The sequence below is a fragment of the Schistocerca piceifrons genome, chromosome X, assembly GCF_021461385.2.
Source record: "Schistocerca piceifrons isolate TAMUIC-IGC-003096 chromosome X, iqSchPice1.1, whole genome shotgun sequence".
Lineage (NCBI taxonomy): Eukaryota > Metazoa > Arthropoda > Insecta > Orthoptera > Acrididae > Schistocerca > Schistocerca piceifrons.
In genome coordinates, this window is record NC_060149.1 from 299,212,702 (window position 1) to 299,230,142 (window position 17,441).

The window sequence follows — 17,441 nt, forward strand, 5'->3', positions numbered from 1 at the left end:
ACAGCGTGCGCCAATACTGCCAGCTGAATAAAAGATTATAACTACTGAAGGCACTAACTACTGATAGGCATAGTTAGCAAATGAAAGATTTTGATAAAGAACAAACAATGTATTTACCTTAATAATGTTCAAAAGTCATAATATATATATCAGTTCAAGACATCCAGTCTTACAAATTTACTGTCTCTGATGGACACACGTCCACAACATCCGCTCTCAAAACTCCGCCATCCCTCTCCCCACATCCACCACTGCTGGCGGCTCAACTCCAACTGCGCAACGCTACGCTCTGTTCACATCCAACTGCCCAACACTAAAATAGCGACTATTTCAACAATGCCACCCAGCCACAGACTGCACACAGCGCAGCCAGTGATTTTCATACAGAGCGCTACGTGGCGTTACCAATATAAAAACCTAAACAGCCTACTTACACACACTCGAATGGCGCGAGGGAAAAAGGAACACCTAAATCTTTCCGTTGGAGCTCTGATTTCTCTAATTTTATTATGATGATCATTTCTCCCTACGTAGGTGGGTGTCAACAAAATATTTACGCATTCGGAAGAGAAAGTTGGTGACTGAAATTTCATAAATAGATCTCGCCCCAAAGAAAACCGCCTTTGTTTCAGTGACTGCCACCCCAACTCGCGTATCATATTAGTGACACTCTCACCCCTATTTCGCGATAACACGAAATGAGCTGCCGTTCTTTACACTTTTTCGCTGTCCTCCCTCAATCATACCTGTTAAGGATCCCACACAGCTCAGCAGTATTCCAGCAGAGGACGGACAAGTGTAATGTAGGCTGTCTCTTTAGTGGGTTTGGCGCATCTTCTAAGTGTTCTGCCAACAAAGCGCAGTCTTTTTTCGCCTTCCTCACAATGTCATCTATGTGGTCTTTCCAATTTAAGTTGCTCGTGATTGTAATTCCTAGGTATTTAGTCGAAATGACAGCCCTTAGTTTTGTGCGATTTATCGTATACCCAAAATGTATCGGATTTCTTTTAGTACGCATGTAGATGACCTTTTTTAGTGCTAATTGCCACTTTTTGCACCATACAGAAATTCTCTCTAGATCATTTTGTAATTGGAATTGATCGTCTGATGATTTTACTGGACGGTAAATTACGGCGTCATCTGCGAACAATCTAAGGGGGCTGCTCAGATTATCATCTCGATCATTTATATAAATCAGGAAGAACAGAGGGCCTATGACACTACCTTGCGGAACGCCAGATATCACTTGTATTCTATTCGATGATTTACCGTCTATCTCTACGAACTGTGACATCTCTGAGAGGAAATCAAGAATCCAGTCAAACAAATGAGACGATACTCCATATCCACGCAATTTTGTTAATAGTCGCTTATGAGGAACGGTATCAAAAACCCTCTGGAAATCCAGGAACACCGTATCGATATGGGATCCACTGTCGACAGCATTCATTACTTCATGGGAATAAAGAGCTAACTTTGTTGCACAAGAACGGTATTTTCTGAATCCGTGTTGGTTATGTATGAGTAAGTCATTTTCTTCAAGGTGATTCATAATGTTCGAGTACAGTATATGCTCCAAAATCCTGCTGCAAACTGAGGTCAGTGATATCGGTCTGTAATTCAATGGGTTACTCCTATTTCCTTTCTTGAATATTGGTGTGAGCTGTACTACTTTCCAGTCTTTACGAACAGACCTATCGTCAACTGAGCGGTGGTATATGATTGCTAAGGAAGGCGCTATTGTGTCTGCATAGTCTGAGAGGAACCTGATAGGTATACCATCTGGACCGGAAGACTTGCCTTTCTTAAGATATCTACTTTTATCTCACTCATTTTAACAACTGTTCTGGTTTCGAATTCTACAATATTTACTTCTTCTTCTTTCGTGAATTAATTACGGAAAACTGTATTTGGTAACTCCGATTTTGTGGCACCATCATCGGTATCATTTCCATCGCTATCGCGCAGTGACGGTATTGACTGTTTTTTGTCACTAGTACACTTTACATACGACCAGAATCTCTTTGGTTTTTTTACCGTATTTTGAGACAATATTTCATTGTGGAAACTAATAAAAGCATCTCGTATTGACGTCCGCACTAAATTTCGAGCTTCCGTGAAAATTAGCCAGTCTTGGGGATTTTGCGTTCTTCCGAATTCGGCATGCTTTTTTCGTTGCTTCTGCAACAATGTTCTGGCGTGTTTTGTGTACCATGGTGGATCAGTCCCCGTCTCTTATTAACTTATGCGGTATGAATCTATCTATTGCTGTCGATACTGTATCTTTGAATTTGAGCCATATCTGGTCTACGCTTAGTGTCAAAAGTATGATCATATGGGTTATCAGGTGAGATTTGTGACTGGATTGAGGATTTTTTGGATGGAGAGTCATCGTCAGATGTAGAAGTAACTTCAGGTGTGCCTCATGGAAGTCTGTTTGGACCCTTGCTGTCCATGTTATATATTAATGACCTTGGAGACAATATTAATAGTAACCTCAGACTTTTGCATATGATGCAATTATCTACAATGAAGTATTGTCTGAAAGCGGCTGAATAAATATTCAGTCAGAACTTGATAAGATTTGAATAATATACTTCATAAAATGAAAAAACGTAGTATCGTATGAGTATAAAATCAGTGAGTCACTACTGGAATCGGACAACTCGTGCAAATACCTGGGTGTAACACTTTGTAGGGACATGGACATGGAATGATCGAATGATCACATAGGCTTAGTCATGTGTAAAGTAGGTGGTAAACTGGGGAAGTGGAGTACACTAAGGAGATTGCTTACAAATCACTCGTGCGATCGGTTCTAGAATATTGCTCAAGTGTATGGGACCCATATGAAATAGGACTAACAGAGGATATTGAACGTATACAGAAAAGAGCAGAGCGAATGGTCACAGGTTTGTGTGTTCCGCGGAACCGTGTCACAGAGATACTGAAGGAACTGAACTGAAAGACATCTGAAGATAGACGTAAACTATCCCGAGAAAGTCTAATAACGAAGTTTCAAGAGCCAGCTTTAAATGATGACTCTAGGAATGTACTACAACTCTTTACGTATCGCTCACACAGGGATCATGAGGATAAGATTTGAATAATTACTGCACGCAGAGAGGCATTCAAACAATCATTCTTCCCGCGCTCCATACGTGAATGGAATGGGAAGAAACCCTGATAAACGGTACATTGGGTCATATCCTCTGCCATGCCCTTCACGGCGGTTTGCAGAGTATAGATGTAGATGAAGAAGTATTCAAATGTAATGAAAGTTAACAATTACCGTACAATTAGTTTATAAATAAATTCTATGTGACATTGTTGGAACGAAGCAAATATATGTATTTCACTGCATATTTTTTTATAAATTTGTTCACAAAGTAGATAATTATTTAAAGTTTTACGCCTACTATATTTCTGTTAATTGATTCAGAATGTTTCAGTGTTTAAGTGATCACAACATCCAAAATGAGATAGAACAAGTTAACATTTAAATTCCCATTTAGAAACTGTTATGTTCAAAATGATAATCAAGAAAGAAAATAAACAACATTAAAAGCGCATATGGTTGAAAATTCGGAAATTTTCGGACATTTGCACATTTAGTGCGACGTGTGTGCTTGAATCTGTGAAGGAAGCAGAGCCAGTCCTGGTTGGATCTTAGTAACTCTTAGATCCCCTTCCAGCTCAAGTCGAGACCGATGTTTCGTCTTGATTAATGACATTGCGGAAAATGTTGACTGACACAAGTAAGTTGATGCGAAGGGCAATAACACGTCCACTGCCCTTCTTGCTAAACTGGGATATTCATTCCGAGACTGCCCCAAAAGTTTCCAAGAGATCTAAATGTTCTATCACTTGTGAGTTCTATTAGCTCCTCCTGTTCTGCTGTTGACAAGTGGTCTGTTATAGTCGTATAAGAACGGATCGTGGATCCAGTCATACTCAAAAGAAGGTTCTGGATATGTATCATCGAATTGTTGACTGAGGGCTCTGAAACGTTCTACGCCGATCCGCGTAATTTTACCTGCATACGAAATATTTTCCTTCACGAAAACATTGAGACAGGAAAACATCAAGTAGTTTCCATTCTCCATCCGGGTTTTCCAAAGTCAAAGTGTTCTCTTAAACGCAAGCACTTTCTCGCTTAGAAACATAATATTACACTTTCGGCTTTGGAGTGATACGCTAAGATCATCCAGTTTCTCAAAAACGTCCGTCAAGTAACACAATATTAGAAGCCATTTTTCATCTGGAAACAGAACCACGTGTATAGGATTGCTGTTCAGTAGGTAAAGACTAAGTTCATCCTTCAGCTGCATAACACGATGAAGCACTTTACCACGAGGCAACCGACGTACTTCCGTATGTAATAGAAGCGAATCATCTGTAGAATCAATCTCCTCTCAAATAGCGAAAGATGGCCTACTGTTTAAAGCTATTGCCTTCGCTGAATTTACAGCACCGATTGCATCGTTCAGCAGTTTTTTGACTTCCGGTTGTATTACTTTAGAAACCAGTGCCTCGCTGTGTTTCATGCAATGTGTGAATTTTATTAAAGCAGAAACAGCACATACTCTTGCCATAAAACGCTTTTTAGTTCCAGTAAAAGCTGCCACCCAAAAGGGACATATACTAGCACAATTTTTCCGTGGCAGATGGTTGTCAACAGGAAACGAATTCACAAGAAAGAAAATATCTTCGCCTGTAGTCCTCCCTTCCAGGCTTTGCAAAATAGGAAGTCGTCGTGGGTGTCGTTTTTATAACAGTAGCATACAAAAACAAGAAGCAGGGAAATATTTCAGATATCAGTACTGTCATCAAGCTCCAGGGCGAATTTTGGGCTACCAGGAAGACGCGGTAGTAATTAAGTTTTCATGTCGGTGGCTGTTGCATCAATACGACGAGCCACAGTATCATTTGCGAGTAGTATTGACTTCAGACTCTCGCCAAATCTTTCTCCAAGCATTATTTCTCACATTTTGACCGCTGTGGGAAGAAGTAATTTCTCACTGTGTGTTGGTAAATGACGCGACCAGCCACAAAAAATAACACAAATAATTTTTAAATATTTTATTTTAGTGCCATAACCGGTTTCGGGCTACCATGCCAATCTTCAGGTGGCTAATATTTTCGTTACATAAATGTTTTTATCAACAGCACGTCGTCTGCTCCACTGACAAAATATTTGAGTATTTAGTGCCGCTTTATCAGTTGACTCATTAATAAAAATACGCTAGAGTGCTTGTATTTTTATTCATAAATATGTATGATGCAAAATAGTTGTATTCACTTAGATACGTTCCAGTAGACGACGATCTGTTTTGTTGTGGTCCATGTGGCTTTCTAGCTCGATGTATATGTTCTTGAATTCAACCATAGCACATACATTGTAATTAAATCAATGTGGTACACTTCATAATATATTAAAAGGCGTTTTCAGCATCGCACGTGTGTTATTAACTTGATGTTGTTCTTTACAATGCAAAGATTGCCATTAAGCAAAAAGATATCATTCATTAAATATTGACCAGGAATGTAAACAGAGCAAAGATGATGTGTGGGCTGTACAACAATAACATGTTAATAACAAAAAATGTTTGCACCTGAAGCGAAAACTTATTATTAAAAGACGATAGGATGGTTTTTAATTTTTTTATTGTATTTGATCAATGATAATCTGTGAATTGTAAAGAAAAACATCAAATGTAAAACACATGCGCGATGCTCAACACGCATTTTAAGAATATTATGAAACTTGCCACATTGATTTATTTACGATATGTGTGCTATGGTGGAATTCAAGAAAATATACATCGAGTTAGAAAATCACTTGGACCACAAAAAAACAGATCACCATCTACTGGAAAGTAAGTAAGTGAACACAACTATTCTGCATCATATACATTTTACATAAAAATGCAGACACTTTAGCGAATTTTTATTAATAAAACAACTGATAAAGTGGCACAGAATTTTGTGCAGTGTGGATCAAAACATCCAAGTTACGAAAAATATTAGCCATCTGAAGATGGACATGGTAGCTCAAAACCGGTTATGGCACTAAAATAAAACATTTAATAATTATTTGTGGCTGGTTTCATAATTCACCAACTATAATTAACGGCTGCGGAGTTCACAAGATCCAACAGAGATAAAATGATAATGTGAGTGATTTGATTTTTGCGACTGAGTAGGATACCTCTAGGGATTCTCTTGGGGGCATCTTAGAAACTGATACATCCTTTTTGAGGAGTATGACATTTCCTTTTAATTGTTGCTCATGACGCTTAAGAAATTCTATAGGTTCATTTACATAGCCTGAATGTTTTGTCTGCACGTATCTCTTTAATTTTGTAGGCTTCAGGCTATCGTTGGCTAGAATCTCCAAGCAAAGAACAAAGTGTGGTCGCATCTCATTCTTCAAAAGAATGCCAATAAAGCCTAACGTCAGCTAATCGACTTAGCATGTACAAATGGTTCAGATGGCTCTGAGCACTATGGGACTTAACTTCTGAGGTCATGAGTCCCATAGAACTTAGAACTACTTAAACCTAACTAACGTAAGGACACCATACACATCCATGCCCGAGGCAGGATTCGAACCTGCGACCGTAGCAGTCGCGCGGTTCCGGACTGAAGGGCTAATTGTCGTTAGCGATTTTTAAATGTTTGGTAAGTAGCTCACCCTTGGTGAACGGTGGCAGCGGCTCTGTGATCAAATATCACTCTCGACTTTTCTCAGCGTTCGTACTGACACGATCAACTGATCAGTTCTTGTGAAGTAATACAGCAAATTAACGATTGGGAAGCTTCCTAACATGGTTTATCGAAATGAGAAACTGGTGCTAGCAATATTAGTTCACCGAAAGTCTTTTTCTTACATAGTATGAAATATAAATAGTTGAAAGCATGCGCCCCCGTCTATTACTCTCTACCCCCTCCGCCCGCACCTCCCACCCATCAGGGGGCCCTGCCCACCACTTTGAGGGCGGCTGCACTAGAGGAACGAGAACAACCTGGTGCAGTCCGTTGATACAGTAGAGTATCGAGCAGTAATTGGTTTCAGGCAGCAGTATAAATGATGCAGATACGTCAAGTTAATCTGACTGACTTTTTTAGCGGGGACTTCAGGCATTTATCTAAAAACAAATACAAAAATGCTTCCATAAGTCTGTCTTTTTTTTCATAGTGATGACTAGGACTTTATAACAATTCCCACACAGTTACACCGCCATTTAAAAGCTAAGACTTACTGCACTGAAGCACTCATATTACCTCATCGAATGTTTCAAAAAGGTACATGGAGAATACCTATAAGAGTGAAATGCGTTGCAACAAATGCATTTAATGACACTAATACGTCCAATGAATCTAATCGAGTCACTGCCTGACAAAATAAACTGAAGCATCCAAGAGATATGGTCATATGTCAATGTAACTTCGTACATGTATACACTATCGGCGGGTATGTAACTGATTGGAGTTTACACTCCTTGTGACAGAACAGCTACTAGAGTACATTAGTGTTTTCATGTTTACTGTCATTGCTATTTGCTAGCCCTCGTAGGATACATAAGGGGCGTGAACAGCGTCAGAAGTTGTGTGATCACTGAAGGACACGGAGATGCAATGTACTGGTATGAGACAACGTTATCAGCATTTTACAGAGTCTGACAAGGGCCTCGATATGGCCAGCTGGTCGAATTGTGCAGTATCCCGATATGTGAGCGGTTGGTTGTGGCAGCCTCCCGATGTTGGACTGCATGGGGACGTTAGGAGAGGCACACTTGTCATGGATCCGGTCGACCACGTCTGACCACCACAAAGAAGGGTGTCTGTATTGTGCTCCAAACACATTACAACCTTTCACATTTGCGCCTGCCATCTGAGAACAAGGACTCCCTGCAACTTTCTGTGTCATCCCATATCGTTGGTCAGAGACTAGCAGCAACCGGACAAGGAAACTCCAGTCCCACTTGTCCCATTCTTTCAATGTTTTGGAGAGGGACGACGGTGTTACTCCTAGAATCATGATGTGTGGAGCCATTGGGTATGACTTCAGGTCAAGGCTAGCAGTTATTGAGTGAACTCTAGCGACGCAGCGGTTCTTCACAGATAACCTGCATCGTCATGTGTTATCTCTCATGTCACAGTATCATGGAGCCATTTTTCAACTGAACAATGCTCGCTCACGCATGGTACGTGTCTCCAAGAACTGCCTGCAAGATGTTCAGGTACTCTCACAAGATCCCCAGATATGTCCACAATACAACATGTGTGGATCCAGTTCTGACGTCAACTCCATCCGAGCGCCAGTATACAGGATATCAAGGACCAGCGCCTTGGTAGTGGACACAACGGATTTTTCTCATACTTCCGAACCGAATCACTAAATGCATTCAGGCCAGAGAGGATGGAATGTCGTAGTGGTAAGAGGGCTAATAGTGCCAAATATTTTGCAAATTTGTCTACAGCATAGGGTAGCCACGAGGTCTGAGGCGCCTTGCCACAGTACGCGCGGCTCCGTCAGAGGTTCAAGTCTTCCCTCGGGCATGGGTGTGCGTGTTGCCCTTAGCGTAAGTTAGTTTAAGATAGATTGAGCAGTGCGTAAGCCTAGACAGCGATGATCTCAGCAATTTGGTCCCATAGGAACTTACCACAAATTTATTATTAATTTAAATTTGTCTCGATTTTCTAGTCTCTGGAATTAAAACACATACCGTTTCAACTAATGAAGTTTAATTTAAGAGACAGATGGTTCAAAATCTTTTAGATGAATGAAGTATCACCATTTGTAACATTTCAGTGGGTTATACACTGGTGAGCTAACCATTATAGCTACCTACGTGGTGACGTATTGGTCCACTTCGGGAAAGCAATACAGCAGTGACTCTGCGTGGCATGCAATCAATAAGCCATTGGTAGGTTTCAGGAGACATTTGGCAGCAGATTTCTGTGCACAGACCTCACAATTCCTGTAAATTACAGGCCGTTGGTCTGTGGACGCGGTGCCTGGTGTCCAATATTGTCCCAAACGTGTTACATCGAGTTCCACTCTGGCGAATTTGGTGGTCCAGATATCAAGTTGAGTTCACTCTGACGTTCAGGCAGTCCAGAGCTGTCATGGTGTCTCCGATTTCTACAGCAGGTTCCATCGAAGTCTTGGTGATTGTCCCTAATAATATACTGGCCCCGCTGGCCCGCGTTGGTGGTGCGGTGTATGTTTCGAACAGCCGTTCCCCTGGACAATGGCTTATTGGGACACGACCTTCGGCCAGGTGTAACAATACCCGTCATTCATTTGATCAGATGGCCCATTTTTATTGTTCCACGCTCCAAATCGATGATCCTGTGCCCACTAAGATCGTGACTGACGATGCCTACACGATCGCTGAACTTTGTCGTTTGATCTGTCACAGATCACCGCCTATCCTGTTTTTCAAAGTGAGAATGCCAAGTTCAGTGAATGGCTCTAACTTACAACTCAGTGTCACCCACTTCTGATTTGATTTACCATGCGTCTCTGCTCCATTTATATACTTCCCTTACTTCGTCACGATGAAGTTGGTGTGTGTGTGTGTGTGTGTGTGTGTGTGTGTGTGTGTGTGTGTGCATGCATGTGTGCTCTCTCATGCGTTTTTATAGTGGAAATGTGACATATTTATGGATTTGGGTAGCCAGGGAGGGTGTTGCGACTTCTGGTGGGAGACAGTATAGCCATAAAAAGTTTTTGTAACGTTGGAATCATGCTGAGGTCATTGATAAAGGAGTACACTGATATTTTAAGTTCATACAGACTATCAATTACGCCAAAACCAATCTTCCATGATTTTAGGTGTCTTATGATATACCACAGTCACAAAATTGATTGTATCGTCTTAATATATAATTTTCGTCTCCGCGGCTATGTAAAAGGCATTTTGTTTCGTTACCAGACACGTTTCGCTTATTTCATTTTCGACGCGTGTTCAGTATTTTTTGTGTTTCTCACTACATTTGTAGACTGCTATTGACTTACCCCGCTTCACACGTATAACACTAATTATCTGCGACCGTACAACTTACTTAGAGCAGCAGCAATAAATTATGTACACAAAATTCACTCTGAATCAGTCTATTTATTAATAAAAACCGTATCAAAGTCCCTACTGCAATTCCTTAAATTAGCTTTCACATACAGACGGAAAGACGCGGCAGGCGACTATAATTCGTCATGGTTCAGGCTATTTGCACGAATTATTTGTAAACGATATACACAAACTTTCCTTGGGACTTTATCTGTTTGTGAATATCGTATCAAAATACCCACAGTAGTTATGGGATTAGCCTTCAGGCACAAACGGCAAATACGGTCGTGTACTTTAGCTCATACTGTGAATAGAAGAAGATATATATAGATACTGGTAAGAATAATTTCGTGTCGCTTGAAAACTCCGTGCACTGACCGTGATTCAGAGCGGCAAATTTTTGTGTTTCATTCCCGCAATTTACTGATAGTCTACCAGACCCGACGTAGATTTCGGTCAAACTTCACTTTTCTCTGGATTTTCGGCGGCTGTTTGCTGCCATTCTTGCCAGATTCTACCTGCTCTGTAGCTCACCAACTCCCATGATTGCGAAGAGATGTCACTTCGAACCTAATCACATTTGCAACAGATGACAATACATACAATACACACTCATCACTAGCGGTAATAAATTATATACATACACCTTCCTACTGTATCAGTCTATCTATTAGTGAAAAAAATATTTGCTCGATTTAAATACTTTGTAAGTATATTGTACGTATTGTAATTTAGTTCAATGCTCATCCGTTTTTAGTTCTTTCTCGCGTTTAGTGGAGAACTCCATGTTAGCAACTTTTGACGGGATTGGTATTCAATGTTATTACATCTTGTCACGGAAAGAGTGTGTATTTCAGCTCTGAATTGTTCTGCTCCTTGCCACTTAGTATGCTATGTAGTAGTAGTGAGGGAGTACGTAGTTATTGTGCAAAGTATTATTATGCAGCAAAAATATCCTGTATCTAAGTGCATATTTCAACATAGGATTGTGTGGTACAGTGTGAACGTACTTCCACTGTACTTAATGCTGCTGCATGTAGTAAACTTTGGTTGTATAGAATTCACTAGTAGGTCCAATGACGAAAGCGTGTGTGTGTGTGTGTGTGTGTGTGTGTGTGTGTGTGTGTTATTTGCTTTTAAATTTTCATTGTAGTGGGAGGATAATTGTAGTAAATCGATTTCTGCTAAAACTTATTGTTTGGAGTATCTGTTAATGACGTGTGAACACAATTACGTAACTACTGTTGCCTTTTTAGCATCTGCAGGTAAGGATGCCTTGGTCACTAATACTGCATAGCATACTCTATGGTAAGAAGCAACATCATTCAAAGCACAAATGCATTCTCATTCCATGACAAGATGTAATAAAGTAGTGTACCAAACCTGTTTCCATCATATGCGAGAAAGCACGAAAAACGGATGCGAACTAAAATAAAGCAGAATACGAACAATATATTTACAACGCATTTAAATCGAGCAGTTCATACACTGCTTCATACGCAGGAACAGAGTCCACAAAACAATATGCGACGAAATCAGCTTCTGTTTTATATGAAACAGAAACAAGTATGGAATCATTTACGTCAGGCAATATTACAGATGCATGCAAAAATAAAGCGGAGTACAAAAAACACATTGAAAATGCAATTCAAAGTGTGCAAAATACGCCATAAGTCGTAATGAGGAGCAGAATGAAATGACGCAACCTTCTGTGACATTTCATATTGTGGCGGGGAGGGTTGGTCTCTGTCTGCCCTTCACTCTGTGATGTTAGATGCTGGTATAGCAGACAAAATCAGGGTCGACAAAAATTCGACTAAATACCTTCCACGCAAAGACCATATAGCTCCAGTCCATGGGCAGCAGGTGAAAGTTAGTTAAACTATCGAGTGTTCGAGATTCTTGCATAACTCCTTCTTTTTTAAAAAAAAGTCTGAAATTTCCTTTAAAACAAGGAAAATAGTTATCAATTCCGTATTTAATATACCGACATTATTTATGGAATGTGACTGACTGTCTCTTTAACAAGTTCGTACCCAAAAGCAGCCAGAAGATATTCTGAACGTCCTAAACAGACAATGAGCCACGACTACTTGCGAGATAATGCATTCAGTCGTCCAGTAGGCTTCTTCTAAAGAAGTGCTCGTCGCCATAATGTCTAGCAATCAGCACGAAACACGCCACGCGGAGTTTATGTACGACATGAAAGGTTCAACAAATATCTCATAAAATAAACCACTCACAACGCTGAAACTTTCACAAAATACTCAATACTGTAGTCGTTCTTCTTCAACGACACGAGAACCGCTGAAACGCGCCAATTTCTTCATTCTGGTACAAATTTGATCAGCACGGTTTAACATAGGTGTCTACCGGAAGACAGCTTCCGAGCGATCATCTCTACTCATAGATGTGAGACACATAGCCCTGCTCAGACACTCGGGAAACGCTGAATTTCTGTTGGTTAGTATGTTAAGCAACCATTCAGATCATCTCGAGCACTTCTATACTCACGGTATTTTCAGTGTCAGTCAATCATATTATCACAAATAATTTAGACTAGAAATCTTGTAACTCCGAAAATAAATAAAATTTGATGAAAACAAAACACAAATCGTTTCCACAGAATAAATTTCTAATAAATTTAATACTCCACACCCCTTTTGGCTGCCTTTTACAAAATCAAACTCACTCGGACACAACAACTTTCTCACACATACATTTGCAAAGTTTTAATAAAATATCACATTCTCACTTTACTTATGCCCTCAATTCACTCTCTCGGTCTCCCCAAAACACTGTCACAACCAAAACACAATGAAATAATAATTTTCCAAAGTACTTTTGATTATATTAGAAATCTGTTGCAATGAAAATAAAGAAAATTCCAGAAAATTAGATTATATGAAGCTATCCTCTTGCTGGAGTTACAGTTGATACTGTAAGTGAATAAATTACAGCCCCTAACTCGGTTTTACAATGCCAACGTTATTATGTGTTTTAGGTAAAAATTTATATCTCCGAAAGTATTGAAGTTATTGATTTGAAATTTTAACAACATGGTTGTGTTATCGATAGAATTTGGTACACTAAGGATGAAAAGGATCGATTAATATTTAACAGCACTTCTTCAGATTCATAGAGCGTATGTATAACGTGTTAAGCAAATACAAAGCTCGCTCGACCACGTCAGCTGTGCCAGCGTGAGAACTAAAATCTGTTCTCCTCCCGGCTCAGCGGCAAGCTAACGCTTTCAGTGCAAGAGCAGAACTCGTAATAATTTTCTACGTTAGAGTATCAGATAATTTTTAAATTTTGACATGTGCTAAGGCGCAATTATTTCCACTTGTTAATGGCTGCACTGTCGATATTTCTGTATTGAGATTTACAAATAAATAATTTTATAGTCAAAAGACGATATTTACAAAATTTTACATGATTGAAACCCAGGTACGAGAATTTAACCTTAGTTTTGACTGAGATTTCTCGACTATAATACTTTGCAAGGTCACAAAAATCTTTTGGTTTCTAGTAACTGCATTCTACTGCTAGACTACGAGACCAACCCTTGAAGTATAATAGAAAAATACTGTCATCGAGCCGGCCAGGGTGGCCCTTGCGGTTCTAGACGCTTCAGTCTGGAACCGTACGACCGCTACGGTCGCAGGTTCGAATCCTGACTCGGGCATGGATGTGTGTGATGTCCTTAGGTTGGTTAGGTTTAAGTAGTTCTAAGTTCTAGGGGACTGATGACCTTAGAAGTTAAGCCCCATAGTGCTCAGAGCCATTTTTGAACTGTCATCGAACTCGCGTATTTAGAACTAAAAATACGGATTTTTGAGCCGTGTTTCCTAGTATCCAATGTTCACTGACAGGCTACTATCAGCACTGCCGCGCTCTTTTTTCGTATGGTAACACGGGCCTTGCACTTCTAACATTTTGTGGTTCCTTGCTGTCACCGACATGATGTAAGAGAACTATATTTCATTCGACCAGGGTAGTCATTGTCGTTATTTTATCACCTAATCACGGTACTTCCGTACCACTCCATCATTGTCCACTAGAGAGGTCAGTGGTTAAATCGCTTAAAACAAATACCGGTATGGCTCTGTTCAAAAGGACTCGGCCGATTTCCTTCCCTCACCGTCTTCCAATTCGAATTTGAGCTCCATCTTTAATAACCTAGTCGTCAATGTGATGTTAAACCCATACACCACTTCCTTCGTCAGTGGCACATGTACAAGCAGATGGCTGCGAAGCCCAAGTTCTGACAACATGTAATGAATAACCTCCCCTGAAAAATTTGCCCTATTCCCAATAAATAATTTAATACTCGCTCCCGCACACATTACCACATAGTGTCTCTCTGAGAAAGAGTAAACATTCTAGGTAAACATAAGTGGAATTCTTCCCAACTCCTTGTCACGTAAGGGCAATTTCAGATTCATTGCCCACCTTCAACGGTTATCAGCGGCAGCACATCTACATCTACCTCTACGTGATTAATCTGCAATTCACAGTAAAGTGCCTGGCAGAGGGTACATTATCGGTACATTATCAGTCATCCCTGCCGATAGGTTAATACCATTATTATATCAAAAGTATTTCTGACTCTCAACACACGAAATCAAGCCTACAGATTGTGTTTATACATCATTGTATTACTCCTCTCGTTCTTCACTTGACATCGTATGTCTATTACAGTGGTAGACAGGGCGTTAGAGTATATGCGTGCCAATTATGAGCACGGTTAATCATAAGAAACGACTGCTAGCAATTTAACTCTGTTTGCTGTGCCTGGGGTCATTACCAGAACTTTACCTGCCTCTATAGAACAGCGTGACAAAAAACTTGTACTAAAACTCTTCCAGCGACTAAGTTGGATAGTTTACTGAGAACTTGCGATTTCTCTTTATCCTTCTTGAAACACAGTGAAAGTCAAAATTTCCTGTCTGGCATTAAATCATTTTACAGTTGCCTCTTATCTAACCCATATAACTTAAACTAATGTAATAGCGACAATGCAGTTCTCACAGCTTTACATGTAGAAAATTATCACTGCACAATGTACGTTTGATGATGATGAGTCCCATACTCCGAGGAGCGTAGGGGACGATGCAGGGGACCCGTACCGCCGTACTAGCAAGGTCCTAGCGGAGGTGGTTTGCCATTGCCTTCCTCCTACCGTAATAAGTATGAATGATGATGATGAAGACGACACAACACCCAGTTATCTCGAGGGGGGAAAAAATCCCCGACCCCGCCGAGAATCGAACTCGGGACCCCGTACGCAGGAAGCGAGAACGCTACCGCAAGACCACGAGCTGCGAACGTAATATACGTTTAGACGAAGATAATGAGTTCACTTTCAGAGAACATATGGCACTGTACAAAGGTTAGATTAAATGATGGAAGATACTGGATAGCAGGAGCTCACCGAAAGTGGTAAACAGACACATCCATCAGTTTCGGAAAATGTTTCAGCAGTATATTTGGTTATAGGTGGATTAAGTCCTAATAACTTCTCATGTGACTGTGCAAAAACACGTGATAATGACCGTCTAAGCACATTAAATACTTTTCTGTGTTTCATTGCTCTTCATGGATCGAAAATGGCTAAATAATATCGTAGATTTTTAGCCACTACCCTCTAAATGATTGCGGATGCAGTTGGAGAAAGATTTCCTAACTATTTCGAATGATGGGAATTATGTAGTCGGCTGAATCTACTTTTATCTTAAGTCTCTTCAGTGAATTTCTATTTAATAATTATTTCATTCTCATAGACAGAACTCGTACTAACTACACGCTCTGTTCAAATATTTTAGACCTGAAAAATTTTCCAGAGTTGAATTCAGTGTCTATGCTGACTCAGGTTCACAACTTTCGGATCGATTACCTTCTGCGACACGTACTTCCGACAGCTAACTTTATGTTCGGTGGTAAACTTTCTCGGTGTTCTCAAGAATATTTCGCAAGAAGATTTGCCTTCGGAATCACAGTTTCTTTATTTTAGAAACTTCTGCTTTCACAGACTCGGTCGTGACTCGCTGACGTGATGCTCTTGTCGAACTCAGCCGTATCTTTCCCTACTTCTTCTCGTGTACTGATTTATACCCAGAAGGTTTCTTTATTGTAATTTCATAATCCTCTGGACAATGAAGAGTATGACAATAAATGTTATGAAACTTCCTAGACCAAGAAGGATTCATATGAGTGAAATGAACTTTATACCCCAGGAAAGGTCTATCACAATATAAAAATGATTGGAATACGGAACTGGACATGACCTTTAATTAAGAAAATCTGGTATTGTGTGGTGAAAGCCACACATGCCACTATTAGAGCCTGTAAATGTTGCGACATGTAGTAAAAAAATGATATACGTTTATGTTTAAGCGATGTGTTGACAACGATATTATTACATACAAAGCACAAGCTCGGAGTACAGAACGATGGCGAACGAGGTCAGAAGTACACATTTGCTATGTTGATGGCGTAAGGCATCCACGAGCTCACTAAATTTGACTACAAAGGTTACCAGCCAGTGCTCGAATACATAATCTGTATTGGCTAAACCAGTTTTCGTCACTATTGTAATGTTTAATAGTTCATACACCGAATCAAAAAAAGAAAAAAATCGCAACACCAAGAAGGAGTTGTGCAACACAAACGAAAGTTGGTAGGTATGCTTCTACGACTTTGTGTGTGTGTGTGTGTGTGTGTGTGTGTGTGTGTGTGTCCTTGCAGCTTCCTCGCGCTCAACGCCGAGATTATCAGCACACTTACACATATTAAAAGAAATGAATGTGAATAGAATGATTAAAATTTTTGTCGCACAGTGTGGAGAAAACCTATAAAATTACACTTATTCACCCATTCCACAAGCGAGTGACTCGCTTTGATCCACACACTGTCTCACTGGCCTCAGTACAACGGAAAACACTGAGATGTGCTATACATGGGATTAAAGCAGAAGTAAAACCACGGAAGAGCTAAAGCAAAGGCACAGGGAATGTGACTGGCTGACCAATTACAAAAAACATGGGTGAGCCAGTCACCCTGTCAACACATTAAAAACATCTCCCTAAAATTTGCAGAAACAAGTTGGACAAATCACAAAACTTTAAAACTCTAACGACATTCATTTCAGTGTCACCTAAAATGACGGTAAACTCTGCCGGCAAACATGCCGCTACCTTCTGGTCCGAAAATAAAACACAGTCCAGTAGAATGTGGCTCACAGTGATCTGTACGCCACAAGTACCACAGATTGGAGGGTCGTCGTGCCGGAACAAGAAGCCATCCGTCAGAAAACTGTATCATATGCGAAGACGAGTAAGAATGACCTCATCCCCTCTT